Raw genomic sequence first — 16,518 nt, 5'->3', positions numbered from 1 at the left:
AAATGGTTAAGTGCTGTTCTTATCAATATCTATTCTTTCAAGAAAGTTTGCTGAGAAGTGGAAATACTACCGCTAATCATGAGGTTTTTGTTTGCTCTGGGATTAGTACGGCAAAGAGAGCCAAAGGCCATCTGTAGAATCTGTGTGACATTATATGTTATCCTAATATATCATTAAGTGAAGGCTCTGCTAAGTTATTTTAGAAGAAGCTGGTAGAAGTCCCTTACTTAACTTTGCTTTTAAGAAACTGTTTTACAACGTCATACATTTATTATATCTTTATCAAAGCATTTTTATCAAAGCAACAAAGGAGATAGAAGATCTTCATTTTGATGCTATAAATCAGTTGTTAACTTCCTGTTTTCTTCTGAAAAGAAATTATACTTTGCTCTCCATTTTCTCTGCCATCACTAAATTTTCCAATACTCAACTACTACTAGTATTTCCTGCTGTTTAAGACCTGACCTGAGCTTTTCTCTTCACCAGATAAAGCACCAGATTATAGAATATTGTCATGTAGACATATTTTCACTGTTTAAAAAACTGGGCTCTGTGCAAGCAGTGGGAAAGGGGCAATTTCACACCATTAGCTACTTTTGTATTGAGGGTCCAGAGGCCTTTTCCCGTTAGATGGTCATTTTCTTCCTGCTAGAGTCCCTGAAGAGGTGGGCACTCAGTTCCATTTTTAGATATCCATGATTATTTTATACAGAAAATGTATCTTAAAGTAGACCGATTCACCTCCGTGTTCTTTTACCTAGCTGCTTCTATTTTGCCTCCTGGGGCTGTGCTGCGTGATCTCACTCCTCTTCTCTGACTCACGTGCTTCAACTATTTCTTTCTCTTTTTTTTTTGAACAGTGTTTGTTCTTCCAGCAGTTTCTCATGTGCTAGATTTCCTAGATCCTCTCAACCCAGCTCCCGGTGTCCTTCAGGCCTGCTGTCTTTCAGATGACATCTGAAGCATTCAGGGTGGTATGGCCAAAGACTGGCCTGCTGTTTTCCAATAGCAAGCTTTTGGTAATCTGCTCCCAGCTAAGAGTTAGACCTGCCCCTAGCCAGATTACATATAGGTCCAATGCCATGGAGGGATGATGCCCTTATCTACACGTGCTGGATGGGAGGGAGACAGTAACAGGACATGACCCAAGTCTTGTTGTGTGGAATTAAGAGGATCATGTGAAACATTTAGCCCATAACCTGATTGATAGTGAGCATTTACTAAATGTTCCATGTATGTAATTTAAACACAGAATCCCACTTTTATCAACATACTGTGGGAAAGAACTGTCCCCCCGCCCCGAATCCTCAATACTCTGAATGTAGCTCAAATCCATGTTAACTTTTTTCAGCACCCTCATTGTACACGGCTGACTCATACTGAGATAATCAAAACTCCTCAGTCTTTTTTACATGTGCTTCTACTTGACCACATCTTTCTCATCTGTACTTGCAGGGTTTTGTTTGTTTTGCTGTTGTTATTCGTGGTGTGGTTTTTAAAAATTAATCAATTCTAATGTTAAGTGTAACTGATCAACCTATGGAAATCATTTTGGATTTTGTGTATTCACTGTACTTCCTGGCTGAATGGTACTACCGGCAAGTCCAGCTGCTGTTTGCATCCCTGTCACTGAGACTTTACAAGATACAGTGTATTATTTGCCAAAAAGGACAGCTTTATTCCTCACAGCTCTTTGCCCTGGTGGCCTAGGAGCAGATGCAAGCTCCCAGTTAGCTTCAGGTTTTCTGTGGTGGTCTAGGCTTCCATGAATCCTCTCCTGGTTCTCCTCCTTACAAATACCAAATAGTAGCCCATGTGTGTTCTGTGGTGGGCCACTTTTCACATATTGTTTGCTCAGTAAAACTGTGGGTCATGTCAATGCCAATGAACTCTCATGCTCCAGGTTACAATATCAGTTACCAAGTCCTGTGCACTAGGGTTAAATTGAGATTACCCCACTTGCTCTAGGAGCAGAATTCTACAGTTCATTTTAGTTCTGTTTCCACTGAAAAAATTAGTCCTGTATTCTGGTCTCCCTAGATCTTATGGGATTATAGTATCAGTATTTTCCAGCTTTACTATTCTTCCATAGCCCTGAACAAAGGATGCAAAGTGATCCGTGATGGGTCATAATTTCCAACATAAGCCTACAGCAAAAGTAGCTTGGGTGTCTCAACATTTTCAATTTTCCAAGGTGAAACAATCACTTCTAAAAGTGATTTGTGTATGGAAAATTATATTTTATTATTTATTTACTTACTTAAATTTTTATTGTAAGAAGGCGCCACACCCAAAGTGGAGTTTGAACTCATGACCCTGAGATCAAGAGTCACATGCTGTACCAGCCAGGCACCACCCCCACCCCCACCCCAAAAACTGTTTTTTAAATTATGTGCAATCTGAGACCCAGACTTAGACATGTACCTACTTATCAGAATTCTCCATTGGCTGCTCTGTAAGGCACCTCACACCTAACATCTTTCCACATAAAATGGCACCTCTTCCTCAATGGTCTGTTTTGGTGAGCAGTAGCACCAGAGAGTCGAGGGAGCCAAGCCCGATGTCTTTCCTGCCCTTTCCTGCACTCCAGTCTCCCTGCCCATCCTGTCCTTGTCCCTCTACACTTGGTCATTGAGTTCTATTGAAACAAGTTATCCTTTATCAGTCAAACCACCTCCTCTTCCTCTCTCCCTTGCCATTGCCTGAGGTCATGCCTCTCCCTGTAATAGCTTCCTGGCTCACAGTCTTCCTGACTGTCCTCCTCAGTGGGACAATAAAAATACAGATATGGTCATGAGGTTCTCCAGACCCTTCAAAGCTCCTTTAGCACTTGACACACAAAGCCCACATAATCCAGAGCCTGCAGCCTCATATCCTGATGTTTTGTCACCTAGAAAGTACAGGTTGAATTGTAGGAAGAGAGGCTGGGACACTGCGCAGAAGCTGATGACTTCACATAAGAACTTAGAAGATGTTCAAAATCATTATCCATCAGGGAGATGTAAATTAAAACCACAAGTGGGTGTTACTACACATCTGTCACAAAGGCTAAAATAAAAAATAGTGACAACACTAAATGCTGATGAGGATGTGGAGAAACTGGATCATTCATACACTGTTGAAGGGTATGTAAAATGGTATAGCCACTCTGGGCAACAGTTTGGCAGCTTCTTAAAGAATAATACTTGCAATCACAAGACAGCAATTTTAGTCTTGGGCATTTATTCTAGAGAAATGAAAACTTATGCTGACACGAAACCTATGCATGACTGTTCATAGCAGCTTCATCTCTAATAGTTCCAAACCAGAAACAGTTCCGATGTCTTTCAATGGATGGTTCATTGGTTAAACAAACTGGGGTACATCCATCATACCATGGAATACTACTTAACAGTGAAGAAGAATAAATGACTGACACACAAAAACTTGGATGAATCTCCAGAGAATTATACTGTGTAAAAAAGGCCAAATGTGGGATCCCTGGGTGGCGCAGCGGTTTGGCGCCTGCCTTTGGCCCAGGGCGCGATCCTGGAGACCCGGGATCAAATCCCACGTCGGGCTCCCAGTGCATGGAGCCTGCTTCTCCCTCTGCCTGTGTCTCTGCCTCTCTCTCTCTCTCTGTGACTATCATAAATAAATTAAAAAAAAAAAGGCCAAATGTTACATGTCATATGATGCTCCTTGAGTTAATATTCTTGAAATGAAAAAATTTTAGGAATAAAGAGTAGATTAGTGGTTGCCCAGAGTTAGGGAAGGAGGATAGAGGGAAGAAGGGAGGTGGGTGTGGTTAATAAAAGGGCAACAAGAAGGATCCGCATGATGGAACTCTTCCCTATTTTGACTGTGATGGTGGACATATGTAAGATAAAATTATATAGAATTACAGATATACACATATCACACACACAAGTGAATACAAGTAAAACTGGGGAAATCTGAATAAGGCTGGAGGATTATATCATGTCAGTGTCCTCGTTGTAATATTGTACTATAATTTTGCAAGATGTTACCATTGCATGAAACTGGGCAAAAGGTATAAGGATCTCTGTATTATTTCTTACAACTGCATGTGAGTCTACAATTATCTCAATAAAAATTTCAATTAAAAAACAAGTATCTCTGAAGAGAATGGACTGGAATTGAGGGCAGGAGCAGTTAAAGTGGATGCAGGGAGACTGGTTACGAGGTGACTGCCATGATAACTTGGGTCATTGGGTTACTGGGGGCAGTGCCAATGGACAGGAAGATAACTGGGTTTGATGTGGATTCTAGAATCTAGACTTTTGACTTTTGGAAGGATTTTCCCAGAGAGCTTCCCAAATCCCCAAAATTTGTAAGAACCATTATACTATGTGTAACAATGATGTCAATCTGAATAATGCACACTTAAAAATTTATTAATATTCTTTACTTCTCTTGGCCACAATGATACAAAAACAAGAACAATGCCAAATTATGAGTGGAGTCTGGGCACTGCATTCCCCCTATCTCCTTGTGAGTGGAATCTGGTGCTAAGCCTTCATGCTATGCCTATCCTCACCACTCCAAACATCTACAAACTTGGCGCTGTGCTGGGGACTCCACCCCTTCTCCATCTTTACCTTGAATGACAAAGGAATAAGGAAGATGGCAAGGTCAGGTTTGCTTACTATTTCCCCAGGCATCCCAGAAGTGCACCATCTCACACACGCCATATCTTTTTTCTCACTACCCATGTCTTCTTCCTACCCTGTGCCTGAGATTAAACTCCATTCCTGCAAAATTATATGCTTTCTGCACAGTCCTCTGAGGCATTTTTACAAAAAATGTTAAATTTCTGAATACCGAGGGCTTACTCCATTCCATGTGGAGGGGACAGTGTTTTTCTCTGGTGAGATAAAATGACTTTTATCCAGAAAAGTCTTCAGAGCCATGAATAATAATTTAAGATCTAAACAAGATCCTGGCCCCCAAAGATAGGAGGAAACAATTCAAAGAAAGAGAAGTACAATTCTAAAGCAAATGTAAAAAAGTAAAAAAAAAAAAAAATGATGATAACATAAGGAAGATACAATACTTACCTACATTTATTATAGTCACAATACTAAAAATGAGGAGTACCAAGCTGTGTAGCTGGGAATTATTATAGCTTAGGACTGTTTTTACATCATTGGTTCACAGTGACTTGATTGTTAGAAAAGCATTAGACATCTGGCCCTTAGTTAACTCCAATGTGGCTTTCAAATATCAGGCCAGAAGGAAAGGAGGTGACAAAGTCCAGAATGTTTCTGGTGAAACTAAAAAGGATAGTTCAACTACTGGAGAGTCCAAGAGGCCCCTAGTCCACTGCATTGCCAAAGGGATCAGACACAGAAGACATCAGCTATAGGACAGCTAAGTCCCTAGGAAATCACTGGGAAAGTTTCAAAAGTGTCGAATGATCCATTTCCACAGGCTGACAACTGAGTTACAGCTTTGGGAGATTTAAAACTATAAACAAACTTTAGAAATGAGTCAAGTGCCGGGAGTCTTCAGAGTGGCATTGAATATCACCTCTGAGATGGAGTGGGCAGTTACAGAGCAATCGGGAATGAGAACCCTGTGGAGAATGATTTGAGCTAAAAAAAAAAAAATAGTAAAATGAAATAAAACTAAAACACAAAGATCATAATAGGTACCTGAGAACACAAGACAAAGCTCTACAAATATATATCTGTTTCATGACAACTCGCTATTTTATCTACTTCTTTACCTCTTGAAAAATGGGCTTATAAATTTTATTTTATTTTAAAGAGATAGCACCCTGCAGTGCAGAGGTCAGGGCCGAGGGAAAAGGAGAGAATCTCAAGTGCAGAGCCCAATGCAGGGGGCTCAGTCTCATGACCCTGAGATCACATCCTGAGCTGAAACAAGAGTTGGATGCCCAACCGACTGAGCCATGTAGCTGTCCCCCCACCAAATGTACTTTTAAAAGGATTTATTTAGTAGCATCCTGTAGTTGAAGCTATGTACACAATATTTTCACTCTTTAGGTATTTCCTTAAAACTGCTGTTTCTTTCCTATTCCCTTCCTTCCCCCATTTTTCCTTCTAGTTTTTCTTTTTTGTCCAAATACAAAAAAGTCATCTAAATATAACTGAAATTTCTAAACATTTGGTAAAATTTGAAGTAACCTTACTCCTTAAGTCCAAGCTCATAATACTTTCCTTTGTGAAGCCTTCCTCAGAGACCATCAGTTTCCCCCCATGTGTCCCACTCCTTCTTTAGATAGTAAATATTTGCTTCCTCATCTTACCCCCTCCTTTGTTCCCAGTGGAAACTGTTGAGGGAGTTTTTTTCACTTTTGTATCTCTAAGATTACTATAGGACCTGTAACATAGTGGGGTGGGGCACAATAAAAATATGTTGAATAAAAGAGGAATCAAACAAAAGAGGACCTGCTAGGATTGATATTAAATCATTAAAATCATTAGCTCTTCTGATCACATGATATGCAAAGTGACAAAGTTACAGAGGAAGAAGGCATCACTGGTGTCCCTCATCCTACCACCATTTGCATGCCTGCTTCTGGAAAATACTGCAGAATGGCCTTTACCCAGGGTAGCAGTGCTGAGTCTGTATGACTGGGGCATGGTGACCTGTCAAAGATATCCATCTCATTAAGCATCTTGAGCATTTTACGCATTGTCATTAAAAAAAAAACAAGCTCTTCTCATTGTAGCATGGCAAAAGTAATCACTTTTCCCAAGGTCACTGCTCACAGCTGATAGTTCCTACTGAAATCTATTTGGGGGGGACTTGGCTGGACATGGATATTCAAAACACTAGGCACACGAAAGCAAAGAAGTACATAAATATACATACAAACAATCTCAAACTCAGAGAAAATGTATACCTTCAATATAAAAAAACTATTTTTCCTTACCTGTTTGAGAGTAACTGGCTGACATTATGCTCCATTATTCTCCCACACTTTTGTGTGTATTTCCTATAAACAAAAACATTCTCCTATATATAGGAGATATAACCATTTAAATCAGGAAATTAATATTGATACTTTAATATGATTCTTAGGTTCTATTCAAGTTCCTCCAATTATCCTAGAGCATGCATTTTGTAAGAAAAAGAGGCAGTCCTAAATCCAGATCTCGCAAAACAGGTAACGCCTTTAGTTATCATGTCTCCTTAGTTTTGTTGGATCAGGAACAGTTCTTGGTCTTTCCTTGACTATATGACACCTGCAATATTCATAGGCCATTTATTTTGCATAACGTTCTTCAGTTTGGATTTGTCTGATGCTTCTTCATGATTAGGTTCCTGTTATACATCTCAGGCAGAAATATCACAGAAGCAATGATGCATTCTCATTTTATCTTATTCAAGTGCCATCGGATTTGTATTTGTACCACTACTGGTGACATTAACTTCAATCACTTGTTTAAGTTCCTGTCTGGTTGGGACTTCTGAGTGGCTCAGTGGCTGAGGGTCTGCCTTTGGCTCACGCCATGTTTCTGGGGTCCTGGAATCAAGTCCCACATCAGACACCCCGCAGGGAACCTGCTTCTCCCTCTACCATTGTATCTGCCTCTCTCTCTGTGTCTCTCATGAATGAATGAATGAATGAATGAGTGAAATCTTAAAAAAAAAAAAAAGTTCCTGTCTGGCTGGCTTCTGCACTGTGAAATTACTTTTAATAAATATTTTGTGAGGAGGTTTTGAGATTATATATCACTCATCAAACTATTAACTTATTTACTATCTTTTTATATCTGTTTGAACTCATGGTTTCCTATTTTATTGAATGCATATAGTCTGGTACTATTATTATTCATTTTCTTGCTGAAATTACCCCACATTTTTCCAGTAGGAGCCCCTTCAAGATGGTTTCTGTGTCATCATTCTTTTTTTTGTCCCCATCATTCTTTGAGCACTTTTTATTTCAGGTTTTAGAAGAGGTTCTGAGCTCAACTTGTACTTTCTTTCCCTCAGTACCGAAGTCAACTAAGATCCGAATGCTAGATATTCTCAATGCCACTGGGGTGCCATTTGTCCCTTTCAGTGGACAAAACTAGGAATATATGTATTTGAATACCTCTCCTTTCTTTCTCTCTCATCTGTCCATTGAAAACCATGAGTTCACATCCCAATCTTCAATTCCAGCCCAACACCATTGTCCTTAGTATTTTCTTACTTGATCAATCAATGTAATGTTTCCTTTGTAGCTAACACAACTACTGCCATCCATGTGAATGTCCTCTTCATCACCCCCCAAACCAGACAGCTCCTTCACATGGACACACTTCACATGGACTTCACATGGACTCACCTTGCTCTGACACCCCACCTGGGCCACCATGAATCTACTCATGCACCCACACCATGCACGACCTTACTCCATCCCACCTAATAGCTTTTGGACCAAATTGAACATGGCTCAATTCCTAGTCTCTGGGCTGGGCTGTGTCTGTGACGTCCTGCTTTCTAGATATGCATCTTAATATAAACTATGGCTCCCATCATGCCCACTGCTCTAAGTTTTCCTCTTTCTGGTCCATAGACATTTAAATCTTGTTTTGGGCACTGTTATATCCGCATAGATTTCTCTTTTGTACTTTATGTAGTAATGTTGCTGTCTATTTGGAATACAGAAAACTGGACAGAATCTGGGAAGAGTTAAGAAAAGAGAGTTTTGGGTAGCCCAGGTGGCTCAGTGGTTTAGTGCCGCCTTCAGCCCAGGGCCTGATCCTGGAGACCTGGGATCGAGTTCCACGTCAGGCTCCCTCCATGGAGCCTGCTTCTCTCTCTGCCCGTGTCTCTGCCTCTCCCTCTCTCTGTGTCTCTCATGAATAAATAAATAAAATGTTAAAAAAAAAAAAAAGAAATGAGAGTTTCTGTATCTTCAAACAGGATGATAATATAGGTAGAAGGGGTCATAAACAGTTAAAGTGCCAAAATCCTTTTAAGAAACAGTGGGAGTTTGATTCCTTTGTTGTAATTTTTATTATTAAGATAATAAAGTCTGTGGGAAAGAGAGGCTGCTGCTGAGGGGCTCCCTGGGTCTGGCCCTCAGCTTTGCAGGATGGTGCACCCAGAGCAGATGGGCTCTCAGAACCCACACTGATCCAACTCCAGTGGCTTCACTGTGATGCTGACGAAGGTAAAACTTCAGGCCCACTTGCCTGTGCTCGTCCCTTTCAACACCCTGGAAGCAGTTTCATTATTTGTCATTTTGTATTATTTTTCTCAAAGAGAGCCCCTCCTAATTCCAGAAATGTTTACAATTCTGGATCTGTCCCTCACAAATTCAGGATCTGTCCCTGCCAGGAATTTATGGTTAAATTAGAGTGCAAATTTCCAATGAAGGAAGGAAATTTTCTAGAGAGCATTCCAGTTATCAGTGGGTAGAGGTGTTAGGAGGCTGAATAAATCTTCAGAAGGTTGCTTAGGAAGCCAAGAGAGATGAGTGGTCTCAGGAGTTAGTTTATGCAGACCATGCAAATTTCAAAGCCATCCTCACCCACCTACAGAGTATGTCCATAATTCCTGTGTGGTCGGGGTGCCTGGGTGGCTCAGTGGGTTAAGCATCAGATGCTTGATTTTGGTTCAGGTTATGATCTCAGGGTGCTGAGATAGAACCCTGTATCAGGCTCCACCCCAGAAAGAACAGAGCAGAACAGAAAAGAAAGGAAAGAAAAGAAAACAAAAAAAGAAAGATGATTCCTGTGTAGTCAGTTCAGTATCTCTTGACTAGCTCCTTCCAAAAGAATATTTGATTAATTTTGTCCAAAATCTTACTTAATGGCTTTTCCTTTCTTTAGGATTTCATAATATCACCTCCTGCCAGTTCTCAATTAACATATTCTTTCTTTGTTCGGGTGTAGTATAATGGATTAGGTAACAGCTTTCATGACTCCTCTACCCTGCTCCCTCCTTGATAAAAATCTGACTATTCCTAATCCTTTCCACTTCATATATCATCTCCTAGGGTGGGTTAATCCTATCACCCACTCTACAGATTTGCTGTTTCCAGTTTAGTTCTCTGAAGGCCATCTTGTAGGGTCATTAAATCTTGCATTAAATCTTGAAACTCTAGGCACAATTTGAAATTAAAAAATGTTAAATAACTTAAAAATTGAGGGAAATTCTTATAGAAGGTAGAGATGTAGAAAGTTTCTCCCCTTATTTTTACTGGGGAAAGCTTCTAGAAGGCCTCAAATCTAGAAGAGGCACTTATATTATACAGACAGCAAGAGCAGAATACCCACAAACAAGCAGAAGACACATTTTTAAAAATATTTTTGTTAATTTTTATTTATTTATGATAGTCACGCAGAGAGAGAGAGAGAGGCAGAGACATAGGCAGAGGGAGAAGCAGGCTCCATGCACCGGGAGCCCGATGTGGGATTCGATCTCGGGTCTCCAGGATCGCGCCTCGGGCCAAAGGCAGGTGCTAAACCGCTGCGCCACCCAGGGATCCCAGAAGATACATTTTGTACTTTTTTTAGGACACTCCTCAAGTGCTATGGATTAATCCCACAGCAGACAACCACTGCTTTTAGATACACAGCACATATGCACATAGCAGTGTACATAAAGCAGTAACAGTAGATGTCCTTTCAAACAGTTTAAATGTAACTAAAGAGTAAAACATACAGGGGCATCTAGGTGGTTCAGTCAGTTAAACATCTGCCTTCAGCTCAGGTTATGATCCCAGGGTCATAAAATGGAAGTCCTGCATCAGGTTCCTTGCTCAGCAGGTAGTCTGTTTCTCCCTTTCCCTGCTGCTCCCCTGGCTTGTGCTCTCTCTCTCTCAAATAAGCAAATAAAATCTTAAAAAAAAAAAAAAAAAAGTAAAACATACAAATGATTCTAAAGTTATTTTCAAATTATCAGTAATTATAAACAATTACTTAAGATAACCCAAAGAAATGAAGCCTGAAAGAAATTAATAATAAAAACAACAACGATGATGATGGCTGTCATTTACTGAAGTCCTACTATGAGATACCACCTATGGTGGTACTCTTAATATCTACATTTTACAGATGAATAAACTGAGGTTCAGAGAGGTCTGTCCAAGATAATTGGCTACTAAAAAGGAAATTTTTTCCTCCACATGGGCTGGGCAAGGATTGGGGGGGAAAAGCAATCCAGGGGAAAGGAAGTGAACAAAGGCACTCAAGGACTATCAGGCTGATTTATTTGGAGGGCAGAACTAAAGTGTTAAGTAGGAGGTAGTAGAAGGGCAAGGGAAGGAGTCAGCTGGCAGCTGAGAGGAAGAGGGGGCTGAAAGGTTCTCATAAATTTACCCTTTGGAGCTGATGCAAGAAGCATACACAAATCAACCAGGGGGAGCAGTTCTTTTCTCAAACAGAATTTTGCAGACCTGGAATCTAAAAACCTGGTGGGAAATGGGACAGTCTTTGCACCAGTAGTGTCATTAAAGAACAGTCGACATTGAAGAGTATTTACATATTATCTAAGAGGTGCCTAGATAAACAATAAACAAAGATATTAGCCAGAGAGTAACAGTTTGGTGTAAGTGCTATGAATGCAACAAACAGGGTGACAACAGCGTAGCTGGGGTAGGGGAACCAACTTTAGATAAGGAGATGCTGGCCAATGTACCTTTCAGCCACTCCTGTTCACACAAATAGCAAATATTAATGAATCTCAGTAACTTTTTCTGAAATACTTAAAAATAAAATACATATATACAAAATGTACTTCATGTATACACACACACACACACACATATTTTTAATTACACGAAACTACAAAGTTCTCTCATATTTTTACAAGAAGTGTTCCCTCTTGTAAAACTAGCTATAAGGAATGTGCCCTTGAAAAGCATCAAAAAGAATATAAACTGAATTCAAACTCTATGATTTCATAGGGAAGTTTCCAATTAGAAGGAAATATTTGGAACACATTTTGAAAGACTTAGAGAATGGTGGTGTTATAAAGGCAATGTTTTCATTTCAAAATACAAACAGAGTTTGAAAACTGCTGGTTTCACTGCAACATTTGTTAGTAAAGTCTGTGCTGTTAAAGATGATCCCAGGAGGTCTCTGAAATTCCTACTAAGTCCAAGAAATGCAAGTGCCCTTGCAGCATGTAACCTAAAGGAAGTTGGTTTCCTAAAAGTGGAACACCCTCAGATGTACGTCAGATGCCCCATGCTCAGAGAGGATCATGGATGTGAAAATTACAAATGAATCAACAAGATTCACTCAGTCTGATAATGGACACCCAGGACTCCAAGATGGTGTCATTCACATCAGTGAAGGAGAAGAAGCTCATGGAGGTCAAACTAGGAGAACATCCAACCTGGATTCTGATGTGGGATTTTACCCCAAAGGCACTGCTGGAGTGTTTCAAAGAGGTTACTACTGGTGTTACATCAAGTATGTCAATGTGAAGAAATGGGGTGTCGCTGGGACTTTTATGGTGCTGGCAGCTTAAGTGCTTTTCAACTACTGTCATTGCTATAGGGAACTCAGACATGAGTGGCTAGGCAAGTACCACTGAAGAGGTCCCATTGTGGAGGCAGATTCTGCACTCCTGACCATGATCTTTGCCTGGCACCCATGAATCCTTTCATATTCTATTTTAGAATTAACACTCAATCTTTCTTTCATTAAAATATTAATACTAACCTAATAATGACAACAGAAAAAAAAATAATGCAGCAGAGGTGGCTATACTATGGAGCTAAAGTAGTTTAAGCTTTGGAATCTACCCTCCCCCAACCCCACATTTGCATGCCCTATAAGGGGCCCTAGCAATATATTTCTCAAGATCTTATGTTTTTGAAAATTTAGAGAAAAATTTCAATTTTATTTCTTAAAGAGGGGCTCTTATATTGTATAAACTTCAGGCTCTAAACCTTGGATCCTCCTGATTGAATGCCTACCTTGTACCACACACTACACTCAGTGGTGGAGATATAGAGATGAACAAGGCACACTCCCTCCTGGGGAGAAGCTTGGTGTAAAACAGAAACAAGAAAAATAGTTGCAATGGGATACCTGCTTGGTTGTGGATTGTGCAATGGGAACAGAGGCCCAAGGGATGCTCTTTTGTTGTTATTATTCATTGAAAATTTAAACTTATTGAATTTCTTTTCTTAAATGATGAGTGTCCATTACGTAAGTCCAATAATAAAGAAATGTAGGAAGAAACAGTTAATAATCTCTGTAGAAATCCTTATTACCCTCAAGGCCCAATGAAATGCCACCTATGTCACAAAGCTGTTCACTCTAGGCTATTTTAGATACTTATGACATTTTGTAGCATTTATATGACTCTCAGAGTCACACAGAAACTTGGGACAGTCAGGAGAGCTGAAAGCACCAAAGGTATTCAGGTAAGCCCTAAGGTTCACGTAAAAGAATGTACATAGAGATCAGCATGGAGAAAGAAGGGCAGGAGCGTGGGCCTTGACGTTCCAGGAAAGGTATTCTAGACTCTATTCCAGGTGAGTTATCGGCAGAATATTATTATAAATAAGCACTGCTTTTAGAATGGCAGTTGTGCATGGAGCTGGGTTGATGGAGTGGAGATGGGAGGCGCTGACAGAGCAGTTAGGAATGAGATGCCCTAGAGTCTGGTCCAGGTAGCAGCAGCAGGATGAAAAGTAAGGAAAGGGGTTCATACACATAGGGGGAGAATCAGAACTTCAAAACTGACTTGGATGTGATAATGGGAGGCATAATAAGGAGCCTCACATTACTCTGAGGTTTGGTGGAGAATCAATAGTGGTAAAAATTAATAAGAACTCAAGAGGAAGACTGTCTGGTTTTGGGAGGAAGGTGGTGAGCTTGAGCTTGGTTTCATTACTTCTAAGATACCAGCAGGTTAAAAAAGTAGAAATGTCTTTGCTACTCAAAGTAAAGTGTGGTCCATTGAGCAACAGCATCAGGACGTCCTATGAATTTATTAAATAAGCAGTGCTTCAGGCCGCAGACCTGCTGAAATTTAATCTGCATTGTAAATCTGCACCTGCAAAGTCCTGGGATCTGACTTGGCTCCAAACTGCTGAGGAAATCAACCAACTTCCTCTCCTCTGGAGGTTAAAACTTCTAAAATTTAGGGCCTGTTCTGTAGATGTGGTTGGTACAAAGGAACTGCAGAAAAAATAGATTTGTAAAGTGGTGTGGGACCCTTTAAAAACTTCTTCCTATAAAGTATACCAAAGCCAAACAAACACCTGTGGACCATGTGTACAGCTGTCACGGCCAGCTGACTCATCTACCCATCCGCCTGTTGCATCACACATTTTCCTCTGTATTTAAGAGCAGTGATAGTAACATCAAAGAGAAAATAACTTACAGGGTAAGTTTGAGTAAACCTGTCATATTACAAGAATTTGGGTACAAACAATAAGTGAGAATTGGAGTATAACGCTATAATTATTTAATCAGTATCTTGCTCTCCAAAACTCCTTATAAATACTGATGTTTTGTTAATCACATATTTCATTTCCCCAAGTTCACTAAAAGACAGACACTGGTAAGAAATCACCTACCAATCTCACCAGAAAAAATAAACTATAACATTTTCTAATATCCAGTTTATACAAATGCTTAAAAAAATCCTTTTTTCTTTTCATCTTCTCTGCTAACTGGAAGAGTATTTATATAATAATGCAATACTACCCTTTAAACTTGGAACATGATCTGATGTGTCAGTTGACTGTCTTAGTAATAGGTTTTTAGGGAAAATTGACCCTAAATAAAATCATGCATGTAACAGCATTGTGTCACAAGTAAAGACCACATCACACAGTATGCTACTATATTACCATTAGATAGACTAGTGACCTAATGACTCAATTATTCTGAGCACCTATCATATGCCAGGAATTTGGTCAGACACTTTACACATATAAACCCTTTAGAGACACCTTAAAATTGCACAGATTTCTTGGATGTTCATATTTGCCTGAAATCCTCAACAAAAGATTTCAGGGGAACAAATTAAAAGTGACCCTCATTTGTTGAATGTGCAAAGACAATATGTTTACCAACAGTGTGAATTTTATAAGAGGCTGCAAATGAAATGTCACTGTTCCATGGGCATGGACTGCTTCAATCAGTATCAGAACTATTAGGACAAACATAAGACACTGCCGTCTGATATCAAATTGGCATTTAGCAATCAATTATTGGCCAAATATTGGACTTTCATATGGTTCGGCTTATACTATAACTAGGTAATTTCTTTTGGGCCAACCCGTGCTGTAAGTAGATGACAAAACAGGAAGTGAAGCACAGGGCATACATCTAAGATTGTTTTCTTTCATGCGGTTGATTTTCAAAATAGAGCCATCTCTCTAATGCTACTGCTACACAGACTCTTAGTGACAACTCTGAAACTTGACTGCCAAGAAAGAACTGAAATTTCATGATGAGGCACTGGTTAGAGTGCCCTTGTCTGATAACTGCTCCATCATCAGAGAAAAATTGACAGATAGTGTGACAGGGTAGAAAACATCCCCACAGGGGGAAAAAAAAACATTTCTTGTTTGTTTCTTTAGCTGACTGAAAATGTACATGTTACTTTTCAGCTTGCTGATTATACCTTCTATGAATTGAAACTCCAAAAATCTAAAATGCAAAGACCTAAGGGTAAATGGTTATCTCATTGTTTAAAATCTGTTGCCAAAAGAGCTGACTTGACACAAATAAGCTAGCTATGTTTATTTTCAAGATGTCTTATTTCATGTAATCAAATACTGAATGCATGGCCAACTCATGCCTCTGACCTTAGGGCTAATGTTGTATCATGGCAAGATAATGGGATAAACACGTTTCCCAACAGTTATAGGGAAAAAATATATTGTTATCTGGGAGGGTTTGTTTTTTTTTTTACATTTAAAATGATTTTATAAAACCTTAAATGGTCAGTCAAGGGCCAGCAGACTCAGATAAAACATATTTAACTCACCAATTGCAAAATCCTCCAAGTGGATGATTTCCAAGTTGAAAAAAAAATAAAGAAAGAAAAACAGGAAATCAAAAATGGGTGACATGGGGGGAGGGGAATGGGCAAAATGGGTAAAAGGAAGTGAGATACACAGGCTTCCAGTTATGGAATGAATAGGTCACAAGGATAAAAGGTACAGCATAGGGAATATAGTCCGTAGTATTGTAATAGCATCGTATGGTGACAGATGATAGCTCTACTTGCGGTGAGCATAGTATAATACACCTGAAACTAGAGTAACATTGTGTGTCAATATACTAAAAAAACTATACTGTGGTTATATTAGTATAAGACATGAAATATAGCATAGTACCAGACATAAAATAAACATTCAAAAATGTTAACAGCTATTACTATTACTACTAATATCATCATTACTATTACTTCAACTATTATTATATGTGCAGAAATATCTTTGAAATAAAGTTCATTTTATTTTATTTTTTTTATATAAGGTATTAATCTGGTTTCAGATTTCTTTAGTCAGGTCCAGAGAGTAAAGATGCTTTTTTTTCTGCAAGAAATTATAAAATTAATTATGCATGCAAC

At 39.3% G+C, this 16,518-nt stretch overlaps 1 long non-coding RNA gene and 2 pseudogenes across 3 annotated transcripts in view; 1 reads left to right on the top strand and 2 right to left on the bottom strand.

Annotated features, from left to right (window-relative positions):
* Nucleotides 1-16,518, bottom strand: part of LOC144300445 (uncharacterized) — a 215,475-nt gene that overhangs the window by 151,226 nt on the left and 47,731 nt on the right. The window lies entirely within an intron of this gene.
* Nucleotides 1-16,518, bottom strand: part of LOC144300444 (small ribosomal subunit protein uS13-like) — a 119,248-nt pseudogene that overhangs the window by 63,310 nt on the left and 39,420 nt on the right. The window contains exon 2 of the transcript XR_013367069.1: nucleotides 6,905-6,987. The product of XR_013367069.1 is annotated as a small ribosomal subunit protein uS13-like (transcript). The remainder of the gene's footprint in view (nucleotides 1-6,904; nucleotides 6,988-16,518) is intronic.
* LOC144300116 (ATP synthase F(0) complex subunit f, mitochondrial pseudogene) lies at nucleotides 12,224-12,510 on the top strand (annotated as a pseudogene).

This window comes from Canis aureus, chromosome 28, assembly GCF_053574225.1.
Source record: "Canis aureus isolate CA01 chromosome 28, VMU_Caureus_v.1.0, whole genome shotgun sequence".
NCBI lineage: Eukaryota > Metazoa > Chordata > Mammalia > Carnivora > Canidae > Canis > Canis aureus.
The sequence above is the reverse complement of the archived record's forward strand: the minus strand, read 5'-3'. Positions and strand labels throughout refer to the sequence as shown.